Here is a 14,436-nt window from a genome sequence, read left to right as displayed (position 1 = left end):
CTCCACCCTGTATACCGGGGTGGGTTTAGCTGTCTTTCCCATAACCGGCATTCTTACCACTATACCCATAATGGTGTGATTAGACCGCCCACAAACAACTGGGACTGGGTAGGCCTCTGAAGCTAGTCTGAGCTGGCATGGACTTAATGCATTCTCAAAAGGGTGAAGGGCTGCAAGGTGCTTATTGCCGATCCATGAGGGGACCAAACCTTGTTTTAAGTCCTCCAGATTACTGCGGCCGTCGCCCAGTAACCACGCCCTGTACAGCACGCACGCTTCGTTCTGCGCATCCTGATCTGATGCATTCCGATCCTCTCTGATGAGAGCATTTACCGTTTTAGTGTGTTTCTCCAGCTCAGCTATGATTTCCTTTAAGTGTAGTGTCATGGCCTGGTCCTCATGTAACTCAGAACCCAGTACCCTATTCTCGTCCGTCTGTATCTTTCTTAACCACGCTTTTAAACCATTGATCTGAGTCTGCAGCTCCATGTCATCCAGAGTGTTGATGACGGAAGTCCCTGTGTTAAAGGCAATAAAAATATAATTGACTGTACCCCTTCTTTGTCTCCCTACCCTGTCCAAGACCTCGTGTGGTGTGGTGTATAATCCGGCTCTGTCGACATCGGCAAAGTTGAACTCGTAAAACTGCCTGAACTTGTTTGTTAACAGGACCTGGTACAATTGCTCCATTTCCTTGGGGCACCACTCTGGCAAACGCACCTCAGTGAGGTTTAAAATCACCGAGGCCACCGCGTAGTGCACCCCTTGGTGCAGCACCTGCCCTGTGGGCACTAATGCCAATCTGTTCCCGGGTCCCTTGGTAGTGGTGGGGCACCCTTTCTTGCGGGCTTTGGCTACCGGAATCGTGGGCAGGGGCTTGCAGGGGCGGGTGATGAGCTCAGTGGCATTCACCGGGATCTGAGAGTATGGGACTCCACACGCCCATGTGCTGACGTCCCACCTCATCCCTTTCCCAGCATCCCGCCACTGTCTTTGGAAAAAGATGGAGAGGCCTGTGGTGCAGACGCGTTCTGAACCCCACATACAGATGTAAGTCCCCTCATCTGGTTCCCACCATTTGTCCCAACAGACACTCAACCCCCCATGAGTCCCCGTAATAGTCCGATGGGTATTGTTTCCCAGTCGCACCCACTCGACCGTGGAGTTCTTCATGGTCTTGCTCAGCTTCCGGAGCCACCACCATCTGTCCAAAGGAACATGGCCATGGCATATCAAACAAATCTTCCTTCCGACGGTGACGCTGACTCTGGGCGCGATGATCCTCACCCTGGGACACATTAGGGAAGTCTCTCTGTATGCGAACCCGGACTGGCTGGAGTATTCCGTAGAGTTCGACCCCAGCCATCCTGGCCACCTCCCTTCGTGGAAGTCGGTAGCTGTTTCTTCAACGCCCCGTACTCCTGTCCCATCAGTCGCGATGGGGGCTGTGTCCCCGGAACATCCATATACGATGGAGTCCTGGGTGTAGCCCCGATAGGCCAAGCTACACCCAATCACCGTGATCACGATGAGAATCCTTTCCATAGTACCTTTGGTTCCTGCAACAGATTAAACGATACAGCCAGGCTCCCGAGAGATTCTGGCCTAGGTGAAGGCATGATCGGGTCTTTCGACCTCGATCCAAAACAAACACACATGCTGGGCAGATTCTAAAACTGTTCCTTATAACACCCATCACCTTCAAAATTTACACACCTTATACTTAACCAACCTTAAACTTAACTAAACTTATGTACACCGCCGCCCGTCCCCGGGCGGCCTACCTAATCCCTGTTCGGACTGCAGCTCACCGCTCCCTGTGGCGGGGCCGCACTGACCTGTAGCTTGAATCCCCTGCAGCCTTTTGCTGCCAATTGGGGACTGCGTCTTTCTAGGGATTTCCCAAGTCGGTGTCTGCTGAAGTAGGGGGAATTGGGCCAGGGCTTTACTGGCTGAGGCGTTCGAGACGACCTGCGAGGGGGTGCCTTGGGCGAGGCTCCCTTAGCGAGTGGACCAGTGGTTGGGACTTTAGCCCTCACAGCCCGTGGCTCCACCACGACAGCCGGCTTCGGCTCCCTTCCCTCAGGCTCCGTCCCTTTGGGATTTGGGTCTGTGGCGGACGACTCCTCCCTACCTGTCCCTACAGGTGGAGAATCTCCGCCCCCAAGTTCTACCTCCCCTACGCTTGAGTCGAGGGCGGGACCTCCGTCCTCCGACTCCACCTCCTCCAGAATCGTGTCAAGGGCGGGGCCTAGCTGTTCGGGCTCTTCCCCGTCTGAGTCCCAGGCCAATGGGGAAGCCTCCCAGGTGGGCGGGATAGCTCCTCCCCTCAAGCAGGCTGCGGTTCAAGCCTGTGTGGTCTGTGACTCTTTGCACGCCTCAGGCTGAGGATTTTTACCCTCAGACCTGGATTCGGTTGTTGGCTCTTTTGCACCCGGCTTAAATAGTTTGCACTGATTTACGTGAAACCATTTACTGCGCCGGGGCAACTTCACTGCGTAAACCATCGGGCTGGCCTTGCCTACAATGCTGTAGGGCCCCATGTACAGTGGTTCTAAACTCCCCACTTGGGCATAGTTTCTCACCATGACCTGATCTCTTACTTCCCACTCCTGTGTCTTACGGGGTTCGAGCAGCAGTCGGTTGCCCTGATGCTGCTTTCCCATGTTTCCAGCCGCTTGCCCATAAATCTGTTTCAGGCACTCAAAAAGGGTCTGGGCAAACTTGTCCCGATTTACCTCTCGGAGCTGACCCTCAGTGAGCACCGGGGCTAGTACATGGGTGGGGGTCCGCATGACTCTCCCAGTCATTAATTCATGCGGGGAGTACCCCGTACTTTTAGACTGGCTAGCCCGGATCCCCATGAGGACTAGAGGCAGGACCTCTGCCCATTTCTGGGGCGAGTCCATCGTCTCTTTCCTCAGTTTTTCTTTGAGTGTGCGGTTCATGCGCGCCACAATCCCGGATGACTGAGGATTGTGGGCCACGTGCCACTTCCCTTCGATGCCTAAGAGCATGAGGGTGTTCTGCATCACTTGGCCGGTGAAATGACTCCCTTGGTCAGACTCCACATCGTGGTAGTCCCCACCGCGAGAACACTTCCCGGACCAAGATCCTGGCAGTACTAAGTGCCGTGGCTGTTTTGTATGGGAAGGCTTCTACCCATTTGGTGAACACATCCACGAGGACAAGGCAATACTTAGAGCCTCCTTGGGCGGTGGGCAGGGGCCCGATGTAGTCGACCTGTATCGACTGCCATGGTCCCTCTACTCTCCTGATGTGTCCCATGGGCACCTTCCTTTTCTGGGGGTCTGGGTCGTTTGCAGCGCATACAAGACAATTAGCACAGAACTCGCGCACATCATCCCGAAGTCCCGGCCACCATCCCGCCTGTTCTACCCGTTGCCAGGTGACCTCAGGCCCGGGGTGTCCCGCTCCTGGACCCTCATGGGCCAGTTGAAGGAATTCCCTCCGGTGCTGCTGCGGCACAACCCACTGTTCCCCTCGGAACAGCATGCCTTCCTTGATGGAAAGGGCTGCTGTACCGTACGGACCTTCTACTTCCTTGCCCTCAGTGATGGCATTGAGGACTGTTTTTAGGGCGGGATCTAGGGTTTGGACGGTCTTGAGGTCTGGGGGCAGTGCTACCCCGTGGTCCCCTGATTCCCATCCCTGCCTCGGATTACTGCCACGGGTTTGGACCCACAGGGATCCCAGAAAATGCCGGTGCGGGCACCTTCCCTGGCTAGCGTATCCACTTGCTGGTTACCCTGGTTGCGGGGTTCCGTGGAGGAATGAGCCTTCATCTTGTGGATAAAGACTTCCCCTTCCTCCCCCACTGCGGCCAGGATCTTTTCTAGTAGGGGCTTCACGGTCAAGGGGCGCCCGTCTGCAGAGGTATATCCGCGGCGAGACCAGATGGCCAGGTATTCCGTACACGAGTTGCATGTGAACATGCTGTTCGAGCAAATCGTGTATGGGGTGGGGAAGGTTTCGGGGTGTGTGTGTAACGACGTACACTACCGCGGACAGTTCAGCCTGCTGGGCGATCATAGTGCTGGGGAGCTTAATCGCCAGGGCAATGTTTGCCGCGGGGTCATAAACTCCACACCCTGTGAGTCATTCGCCAGCGGATACCATGCTGGAACCGTCTATGTAGATCTCGCGGCCCGTGGGATGTACCCCGGCCCGTAAACCTACGTTCACTTCACATACCCCTTCTACGGAACACCGATGGGCTGTTCAAGGATATACCATGTTGGCCGCAAGCTTGGGCTCGCAGAGACCCTTCACCTTCAGATCCATCTGGGAAATGAGGAGGGTCCAGCGCGCAATGCGGGCACTGCTTACTGTCCCATCCTTAATCCTTCCATCCAGAAGCATTCGGGTGGGTGTGTGATGGGTGAGGAGAGTGATGGGAGAGGTGCCTGTGAAGATCAGAGACCTTTTCACAGCCCAATGCGTGGCCAAAAGATGCCGCTCGCAATTGGAGAAACTCCTTTCCACATCTGTGAGCACCCTGGAGGAGTAAACCACCGGTCTTAGCTTGCCGTGTCGCTCTTGAAGCAGTACAGCGCTCAGGCTATCCCCGCTAGCCGCTACCTCCAGGAAAAACTCTTCTCCTCCATCTATGGCCCCCAGAGCTGGCGCGGTCTGCAAGTCCCCCTTGAGTTTTTCAAATGCTGCCTGGCAACCCTCATCCCAGAACCATTCCACTCCTTTGTGTAGGAGTCGGAGCAGCGGGGCTCAATGCATAGTCCTCAATGAAGTCTGCAATACCCGGTCAGTCCCAGAAAGGACCTTACACCCGTTACGGTGGTGGGGATCGGTAGATCTTGCACTGATTCCCGCCTGGCCTTGCCTGTGGCTCTCTCTCCAGCGCAGATGGTCAGACCCAGGAATTTTACTTCCTGCTGGCCGATCCGTGCCTTCTTCGGGTTCACCTTGAAACCCTTTCTGCCTAACAGCTCCAATAGCTCGGCCAATAGTGGACCGTGCTCCTCCCTGGAATCTGTGAACAGGAGCAGGTCGGCCACATACTGCACTAGCTGATTGGGCTGGCTGAACTCTTTTAAGCTTCCTGCCATACATTGATGGAAAATGCTGGGGCTGTTATGGAAACCCTGTGGCAAGCAGTTCCAGGTGTACTGTTGCCCTTTAAAAGTAAAGGCAAACTTGTACTGATCCTCCCTCCTTAAAGGGATGGACCAAAACCCATTGGAAATATCCAGCACCGTGAACGTGGTCGCGGATGCTGGGATACTCCCTATCAGGTCGGCAACTGCTGCTACCGTCGGCGCGCAGGCTGGGATGTTACTGTTGAGGACTCTGTAGTCCACCGTGGCTCTCCATGAATTGTCCGGCTTCTTCACCGGCCACAAAGGAGAGTTTACGTGGGTGGCTATCGGCCTCAACATGCCCTGCTGCACCAGTGAAGACATTGCTGTCTCCATGTCGGGCTCCGCTTCCCTGGGGAAGTTGTACTGTTTTTGGGGTCGGGCCATGGGGTCCCCATCTACTCTGACCTCAAACCCGGTGACCCTCCCGCAATCGTGTTTGTGAGTGGCAAACGTAGTCAGGTGGTCTGACACGAATGTCTGCAGATCTTGTGGGACACTTGCGACCATGAGCTCGAGGTTGTAGCCCTCTTTTGGCTTCATGGTACATAGGGTCCCTTTCCTTTCCTTTTCTGGGATGATGACTACCTCACCTCTCTTACCCGTGCTCGCTCCCCAGAGACAGTGATTTCTAAGATCCACGAGAATCCCGTGTTCCACTAAGAAATCGGACCCAAGGATCCCTTTTCCACCCTCCACCTCCCACTTCATCAGTATACACTTCCACGTGGTGCGGAGTGGTCCTAAATGAATGGAGAGAGGGATGGAGAATGCGCCAGCCTGTTCTTTACCTGTGAAGCCCGACAGAATATATGGAACCCCGGTGAACAGAGGTGAGGTGGTAGGGTTAGCTGTGTGGATCACGGTGCACGATGCCTCCGTATCCAACAGCTAGGTCCCCCTTTCCTGCTCTACTTCCATCTCCACGAGGGGTCGTCTCCATAAATCATATCGCAGCGAACACAGGTAAATGGGCTGTGCTGGCTCTAGTCATTGGGGTGAAACGGTCGGGGCTGCAAGAATGGCAGGACCGGTGGTGGCTGCTACCCTCCCATGTGAGCTCATAAGAGACCGCATTGTCTCTAAAATTGACTATCGCAGTGGGATCCATAGCTGTACCGGTTCCCTTTTCTGGGACAGGGGCTGCGGCTTGGACCTGGATTCGTGCTGGGGCGGCGGTCTGGGCTTGGGCTTGGGCTGCGGCAGATCTTCCCTTATAATCCTTCCACGGATTTTTACAGTCCCTGCGCCAATGTCCATCCTTCCCACACCCGTAGCAATTGAGCTTGGCTTGGGGAGGGCGATTCCCCTCCTGATGCCACTCCTTTTTACTTGGGGCTGCGGGTTTTGCCTCATGCACTTTACCCTTAGAGGTAGGTGTCTCCTGACCCCTGCAATTCTTATGTGCAATGGTGAGTTGTCGGAGCACTGTCTCCTCCGTGATCCCGGGACCTTGGGGGTCAAACCAAGATTTGGCTTGGGCTTGTATCTGCGGTGAGCTGTTGGCAACCGGGCAGTGGAGCCAATGAACTCGCTGGGCGTTGTTCATTGCGGCCCGTTCCGGCATGCCCGGACAGCTGCGCTGATACACTGGCCACAGCCTTTCTGCGAAAACCCGTGGGGGCTCTCCAGTTAGCTGCGTAGTCCCTTCCACACGGAGGAACGGGTTGCCGTCGTCCACTCCCATAACCTCCAAGAACTCGTCCCGGAGTTCTTCATACCCTCTCTGCCCCCTCTTACTCCCGTCTGAGAGGCACTGAAGGATTGTACTATCCAGGGAGAATAGCAACATCTTAGCCTGTTCCGGACCGTCACAGTCATTGACGGCGGCAGTCTGCTCTATCTCCCTGAAATGGACTGAGGGATCTCCCTTCTCGGAGAGTTTTGGAAGGTGGCTCACCATCGCTCTAAGTTGTTGGGCACTGTGGGGCAACACGATCTGATTCAGGAGGGGTCCATCAACGCCATTTGCGTCGACGGGACCGTACCTCTGGTGCCAAGTATGACACATTGGTGCCGGCTCCGGCTTCACTACCAGGGGTTGTTCCTCCTCCGGTTCTACCTCGGCTTCCTCCCCTTCTACCACCCCCCCTTTGGACCATACCTCATTATAGCTCGGCGGTGCTGAGGGTTCAGTGGCTGGTGCCACAACTACTTCGTGTGGAATCGGGTCTTTTGGATTCCTTCAGGAAGTCTATTTGACTCGCTTTTGGGCTTACGAGGCATACCATGCCTTTTGCCTTTGCCAGGGCCGTTCTTAGGTCTTCTAACACCTTCTGGCAGGGGCCATGGTCTGCGCCCTCAAACCCGTTCTCAATGGCCAGCTTGTAAGCTGCCTTGACCTCTACTACTCCTGCGCTCTTAGCTGTTGTGCGAGGCGGGCGCTTTTCTCCCGTACCCTCGCTTCATGCAACTTCGCCTCAGTAACCTGACATTCCAGGTACTCTATTTTAGCCTGATGTTGGCTGGCTACAGTTTGGCATTACTGATTCAGCGCGTGAAGCGCTGCGATGAGCTTTTCCCCACCCATGGCTTTTTCCTCTATCTCTGAAGCCTGGGTTTTGATCTTGGCTGCCTGCGCTGCAACGACTTTGTCCAAAATCTGGACTTGTCTTTTGTAGCCACACTGCCTTCTCGACTGACTTTTCATGTTCTTTACTCTCTGTCCAGCCGACGGCTGCGTCTACTGGACGCCCATCCAGTAAGTGATCGGAAATCCACTGCTTAGTGAGATTTACCTTACCAAAAACATAATCCGCTATCCTCTCATCCATAACATTTCGTCATTTTAAACCTGGGTCTAATCCATTGCAATCCAGCTGCCAGTGTCCTGCCGTGGTCGCCATTTTCTGTAAGGGGTTTTTGATCGCCACGGTCTCTCTCTCTCTCTCTCTCTCTCTCTCTCGAGGCCTCACTCTCTTGCACAGTAACACACCGAGTGGTTCGACCCACTCACCCCTTAGGTTCTATACACTGGGTTTTTAGGCAGGAACTGCAATGCAGAGAATACTCTATAGACCAAGTTTAAATGAAATGAAATGAAATTTTATTGCATGGAGGAAAAATGAAATATAAGCCAAATAAGGTACATGGGAGGGAAAAACAAATCATAATACGGTACTAACCAACATATCTACAGGCATATTATGTTTTACAAGGTTCATCCTGAAATAGAGAAACACACGGAACAGAGGGACAACAACTCATTGTTAAATTATACCCAAAATGCCCACCCCCTAAACCTAGCTAGATTAGATTATGAGGGGCCAGAAACATGCTCACCAATCCCAGTTAGAAACAGAGATTTTGAGTCTGCGTTTTGGTCCACTCAGGCGTCCTGTCTCTACGTGGTCGTTGGGCTGTAGGAGCAGTGGGCTGCTCAAGCTGATGGCTCCTTCTCTTCAGCAAGACGCGCTGATGATCATTTCACCCGCAGCTCGTTTTTCTCCGTACTCTTACACACGACGCTGTAGGGCATTTCATCTTCTCTTCTTCTCGTCAACGGCCCGGGGTTTTTGTCGATGATCTCCCGATGGCTACCCCGGGTCTCGTCTTCTTCGCGTCAACGGCCCGGGGTTTTTGTCGATGATCTCCCAATGACTACCTCGGGTCTCGTCTTCTTCTTCTTCGAACCACCTTCTCCGATGTCAAGCCTTCCCAAGGCTAAGAAGCGTACCGAAAGCTGCAAACGCTGCAAAAGCTCCCAAAAAGCTAAAAAGCTACCGATGGCTACCCCGGGACTCCAGTTATACTTTTTCATGGAGGCCCTTATCTCCCGCCAAATCAAGGTTAGTCTTTGTTTAACTTTTGGCGGGCTTGTAGCAGAGCGGGGTATTCTTTGTTTTTAAAGTATCGTCGGGATGGCCGGTAACTGCCATCTCTGGTCTGGAACGACCCTGTATTGTCTTTAATGTCCCTCTTAGAACTTGAATCTGTTCCCCTTTGTCTGGGTAAACATTTAGATGGCCTTTATCTACAGGCCAATCTGATCGGATCTGCACCCAATTTATACGTATGGGGCTCTGTCTGGTTTCGTTTTCCCTGAAACTGCCTTCCAGGACCTACTGTGGGCTGAATCCACAAAAGCTGTCTAGGGATTGCAGGAACCATTTTAAAGTGTCCCAAAAGCTGGTCACAAGGTCTGGTGGCCATTTTGTGTGTCCCTTTTTCTGGGCTTCTTTTTAAAACAGTCTTTAAAAGTTAAGGCCTTTTCTGCCAATAGACCCTTATAGGACAATGTTCAATTTTGCGAATTCTACACCACACTGGAGATGGGTGTGAGGCTCCAACCTTCCACAGGTGTGGTTAAGCCTTGTAAAAGTTGCCCCAGGCCTGAGACCTCTAAATCCTGCCGCCTGCAAATGATGGGTGATCAAATCTCCTCTTTAACTGTTGACCTGCAGTTGATAGTCAGCAATCCAATTGTGCTCCCGCCAGGTTTCACATTCATGATTCCCACCAGGCGTGTTTTACGTGGGAAAAGGGTTAATGTTGTAAGGGCCTGTTAAAATAGGAGTATAGAGGCCATTTAGCAGTAATTAAGGGCCTTAAAGACCAGTCCTCCCACCCGCCAGTTTTTGCTATTTTAACCCCCCGCACACCTCCAAGCCCGACTCCATGGCTCAATGAAAATCGAGGCCGAGGTGTTCAGCGCCTTCCCGGATGCTTCTCCTCCACTTTGTGCAGTCTTTGGCCAGGAATTCCCAGGTGTCGGTGGGGATGCTACACTTTTTCAAGGAGGTTTTGAGGGTGTCCTTGAAATGTTCCCTCTGCCCACCTTGGACTCTCTTGCCGTGCCGGAGCTCCAAGTAGAGCACTTGTTTTGGGAGTCTCATATTGGGCATGCGGACAATGAGACCTGTCCATCGGAGCTGATCGAAGCTTTGACCACGCTCAATGTTGGGGATGTTGGCCTGAGCAAGAACACCGATGTTGGTGCGCCTATCCTGCCAGTGGATTTGCAGGATCTTGCGGAGGCAGCATTGGTGGTAACTCTCCAGTGCTTTGAGGTGCCTGCTGTAAATGGTCCATGTCTCCGAGGCATACAGCAGGGCGGGTATCACTGCTGCTCTGTGGACCATGAGCTTAGTGCCGGGTTTGAGGTCCTGGTCTTCAAACACTCTCTTCCTCAGGTGACTGAAGGCTGCACTGGCACACTGAAGGCGGTGTTGGACTTCGTCGTTGACATCTGCCTTTGTTGACAGTAGGCTCCCGCGGTATGGAAAGTGGTCCACATTGTCCAAGGCCTCGTCGTGGATTTTGATGATTGGGGGGCAGTACTGTGTGGTGGGGGCAGGTTGGTAGAGGACCTTTGTCTTATGGATGTTTAGTGTAAGGCCTATGCTCTCGTACGCTTCGGTGAAGGTGATGACGATGGCTTGGAGTTCGACTTCCGAGTGAGCGCAGATGCAAGCATCGTCTGCATACTGTAATTCGACGACAGAGGATGGGACGACCTTGGATCTGGACTGGAGGCGATGGAGGTTGAACAGTTTCCCGTTTGTTCTGTAAATTAGCTCCACTCCAGTGGGGAGCTTACTGAGGGTGAGATGGAGCATTGCAGCAAGGAAGATCGAGAAGAGCTTTGGTGCGATGACAGAGCCTTGCTTGACCCCGGTTCATATGTGAATTGTGTCTGTGGTGGAACCATTGGTCAGGATCACGGCTTGCATGTCGTCATGAAGCAGGCGGAGGATGGTGACCAACTTTTGAGGGCAGCCAAATTTGAGGAGGACAGTCCATAATCCCTCACGGTTGACAGTGTCGAAGGCCTTTGTGAGATCAAAGAAGGCCATGTACAGTGGTTGGTGCTGTTCCCTGCATTTCTCTTGTAATTGACGTGCGGTGAAGATCATGTCCATTGTGCCCCTTAGTGGGCGGAATCCGCATTGCGACTCTGGGAGGAGCTCTTCGGCCACTGGGAGAAGGCGATTGAGAAGGACTCTTGCGATGACTTTCCCTGTGGCAGACAGCAGGGAAACTCCTCTTTAATTACTGCAATCGGACTTGTCACCTTTCTTGAAGATGGTCACAATTATGGCGTCTGAGATCCCCTGGCATGCTCTCCTCCTTCCAGATAAGAGAAATGAGTTCATGAATTCTCGCCAGTAGTGCTTCTCCGCCATGCTTTAGTGCCTCGGTGGGGATTCCATCGGATCCTGAGGCCGTGTTGTTCCTCAGTTGTCGGATGGCCTTTTCAACCTCATGCCGGGCTGGGGTTGTGCGGAGATGGTGGCAAGTAGCATGCTGTGGGATGGAGTTGAGGACACTCGTGTCGAAGACAGAGTCAGGGTTAAGGAGATCTTCAAAGTGTTCCTTCCAGTGGGCACTGACTGCCTCTCTGTCCTTGATGAGTACCTCTCCATTCTTGGCCCGCAGTGGGGTGGGTGCTTGGGCCGTAGATGGTCTTGACTGCGCTAAAGAATCCACACACATCATGGTTGTCGGCTAGCTGCTGGATCTCCTGTGCTTTCTTCACCCACCATCTGTTCTTTAGGTTGAGAGTTTTTTGTTGGACCTCAGCCTTCAGGCTTCTGTAGAGCTGCTTTCTTGCTCTCGAGTTCTATTGCGGTTTCCAGATCAGGAATGCCTTGCGCTTGCGGCTTATTAGCTCCTGGATCTCCTGGTCATTCTCGTCGAACCAGCCTTGGTGTTTCCTGGTCGAGTGACCGAGCGTCTCTTCACAGATGCTGATTATGGAGGCCTTGAGTGCAGACCAGGCGCTGTGGACACTCTGTGTCTCTGAATCAGTGGGAGTCGTCAGGTTGATTATGAGGCGCAGGCTGAATAGGGATTTCTTAACGGGGTCTTTGAGTGCTCCGGCGTTAATTTTCCTGCGGCATTGCTTCTGTTACCGCCGCTGTTTTGGGGCTACATTGATGGAGATGACAGAGCAGATTAAGCGGTGGTTTGTCTAGCAGTCATCAGCTCCTGTCATGGCGCGGGTGATGCGGACGTCCTTGCGGTCCCTCGCTCGGACGATGATGTAGTCCAGCAGATGCCAGTGCTTGGAGTGAGGGTGCTGCCATGAAGCCTTGTATTTGTCTCTCTAACGGACCAAGGTGTTGGTTATGACAAGGCCATGTTCTAAGCATTTCGACAGGAGGAGGGTACCATTGGAGTTGGCTTTCCCTACCCCCTCTCTGCCGATCACACCTCCCCAGAGGTCTGTGTCCTTTCCAACTCTGGCATTAAAGTCGTCAAGGAGGATCAGCTTGTCACCCGTTGGGACTCGGGACAGGGATTGTTCGAGGCTGGCGTAGAATTCCTCTTTGGTCTTGTCTGTGGCTTCCAGTGTTGGGGCGTACGCACTGATGACCATAGCGCACTAGTTCCAGGCTAGGGTGAGCAGAAGAGTCATGAGGTGCTTGTTTATACTGCTAGGAGAGTCTGTGAGACGCCCAAACAGTTCATTTTTTATGGCGAAGCCTACCCCATGGAGGCAGCGTTCTTCTTCAGGTTTGCCTTTCCAGAAGGTGGTGTAGCCACCGCCTTGCTCCTTCATCTGGCCTTCCCCTGCCCGCTGGTTCTCACTTAGGGTGGCGATGTCAATGTCGAAACGTCTGAGTTCCCGGGCAACGATAGCAGTATGGCATTCCGGGCTGTCACTGTTGGGGTTGTCCATGAGGGTCCTGATGTTCCAGGTCCCAAACTTCTATTTAAAGGGTGGAAGATGCCTATGCGTGAATTCTTTTAATGTGGGGTGGCCGTTGCACACCACGCGGTCTTGACAGAGCAATGTCTTGGTCCAATGTCAAGGGGATCCAAGATGATTGGAGACCAGGCTCTGCTACAACGGCCTAGCACACACAAAAACATACTGCTACTATCCTCCACCCTCCTTCCCGCAGGTCCTCTCTGCTTGGGTTTCGTAGGATACATTGTGGTCCTCCCAACCTTGCTGTTGGCCCGTGCCGCACCTTCCCTGGGCCCCAACCCCACTGCTGGTCCACGCTGCGCCACTCTTGGGCCTTGACCTCGCTGCTGGGCTCATCCTTGCTCCTGGGTCCCGGCCTCGGACATGAATGATGTTTTCTCTCATAGGATCAAATTAGCACTGATATTCTCGCGATCCCTAGCCCCGAGCTCCACTCGCGATCCACTAGTCACTAGATCACTAGTCTAGTGGAGAAGCGTAGTCTTGACGGCAGAGAGGTCTGGGAATTTGGGAGCTAAGTTTAAGTAAAGAGCCAGTACTCACTGAGAACAAAAAACTGGCATGGTCGGGGGATGGGCTGGGGGCTCAGGTAACTTTAATCTTGCAGCTTGAACTTGCAGTAAGGGATAAAATGCACCCACTAGTAGAGCCAGGGGAACTTAAAACAGCAGAAGAGAGGAGACTGGGGGAAAAAGACTGGGATTTGCTTCAAGATGGCTCCTGTGCTGGCAGCTCCCTAGGGAGCTCCTTTGCCATCCTTTGCTCTTTTCCCCCCCAGTCTCCTCTCTTGCTCATTCAATAAGGTCATGGTTGATCATCAACCTCAAATCCACTTTCCCGCCCAATCTCCATATCCCTCGAGTCCAAAAATCTATCTATCTCAGCCTTGAATATATTCAATTTTCAGCATTCACAGCCCTCTGGGGCAGAGACTTCCAAAGATTCACAACCCTCTGAGTGAAGAAATTCCTCCTCATCTCAGTCTTATAGGCCCTTATCCTGAGACTATGCCCCCTAGTTCTAGACTCTCCAGCCAGGGGAAACAACCTCTCAGCATCTATCCTGTCAATCCTCTTCAGAATTTTACATATTTCAATGAGATCACCTCTCATTCTTCTAAACTCCAGCGTGTATAGGCCCATTCTACTCTGTCTCTCCTCATAGGACAACCCTCTCATCCCAAGAATCAATCTAGTGAACCTTTGTTGCACTGCCTCCAAGGCAAGTATATCCTTCCTTAGATAAGGAGACCAAAACTGTGCACAGTACTCCAGGTGTGGTCTCACCAAGACCCTGTACAATTATAGCAAGACTGCCTTACTTTTATACTCCAAACCCCTTACAATAAAGGCCAACATGCCATTTGCCTTCCTTATTGCTTGCCGTATCTGCATGCTAGCTTTCTGTGTTTCTTGTATGAGGACATCCACATCTCTCTGAACACCAACATTTGAAAGTTTCTCACCATTTAAAAAATATTCTGGTTTTCTATTCTTCCTACCAAAGTGAATAACCTCACATTTCCCTACATTATACTCCATCTGCCACCTTACTGCCCACTCACTTAATCTATCTATATCCCTTTGCGGACTCTGTGGGCGCGATCTTGCCAGCCTGGAGAGGTGGGACTGCCGGGAAAATGGCAGAATTTGGGGGGTGGGT

This window comes from Somniosus microcephalus, chromosome 4 (genome assembly GCF_052327205.1).
Source record: "Somniosus microcephalus isolate GS21.2 chromosome 4, FLI_Smic_1.0, whole genome shotgun sequence".
NCBI classification, from domain to species: Eukaryota; Metazoa; Chordata; class Chondrichthyes; order Squaliformes; family Somniosidae; genus Somniosus; species Somniosus microcephalus.
Note: the sequence above shows the minus strand (reverse complement) of the source record.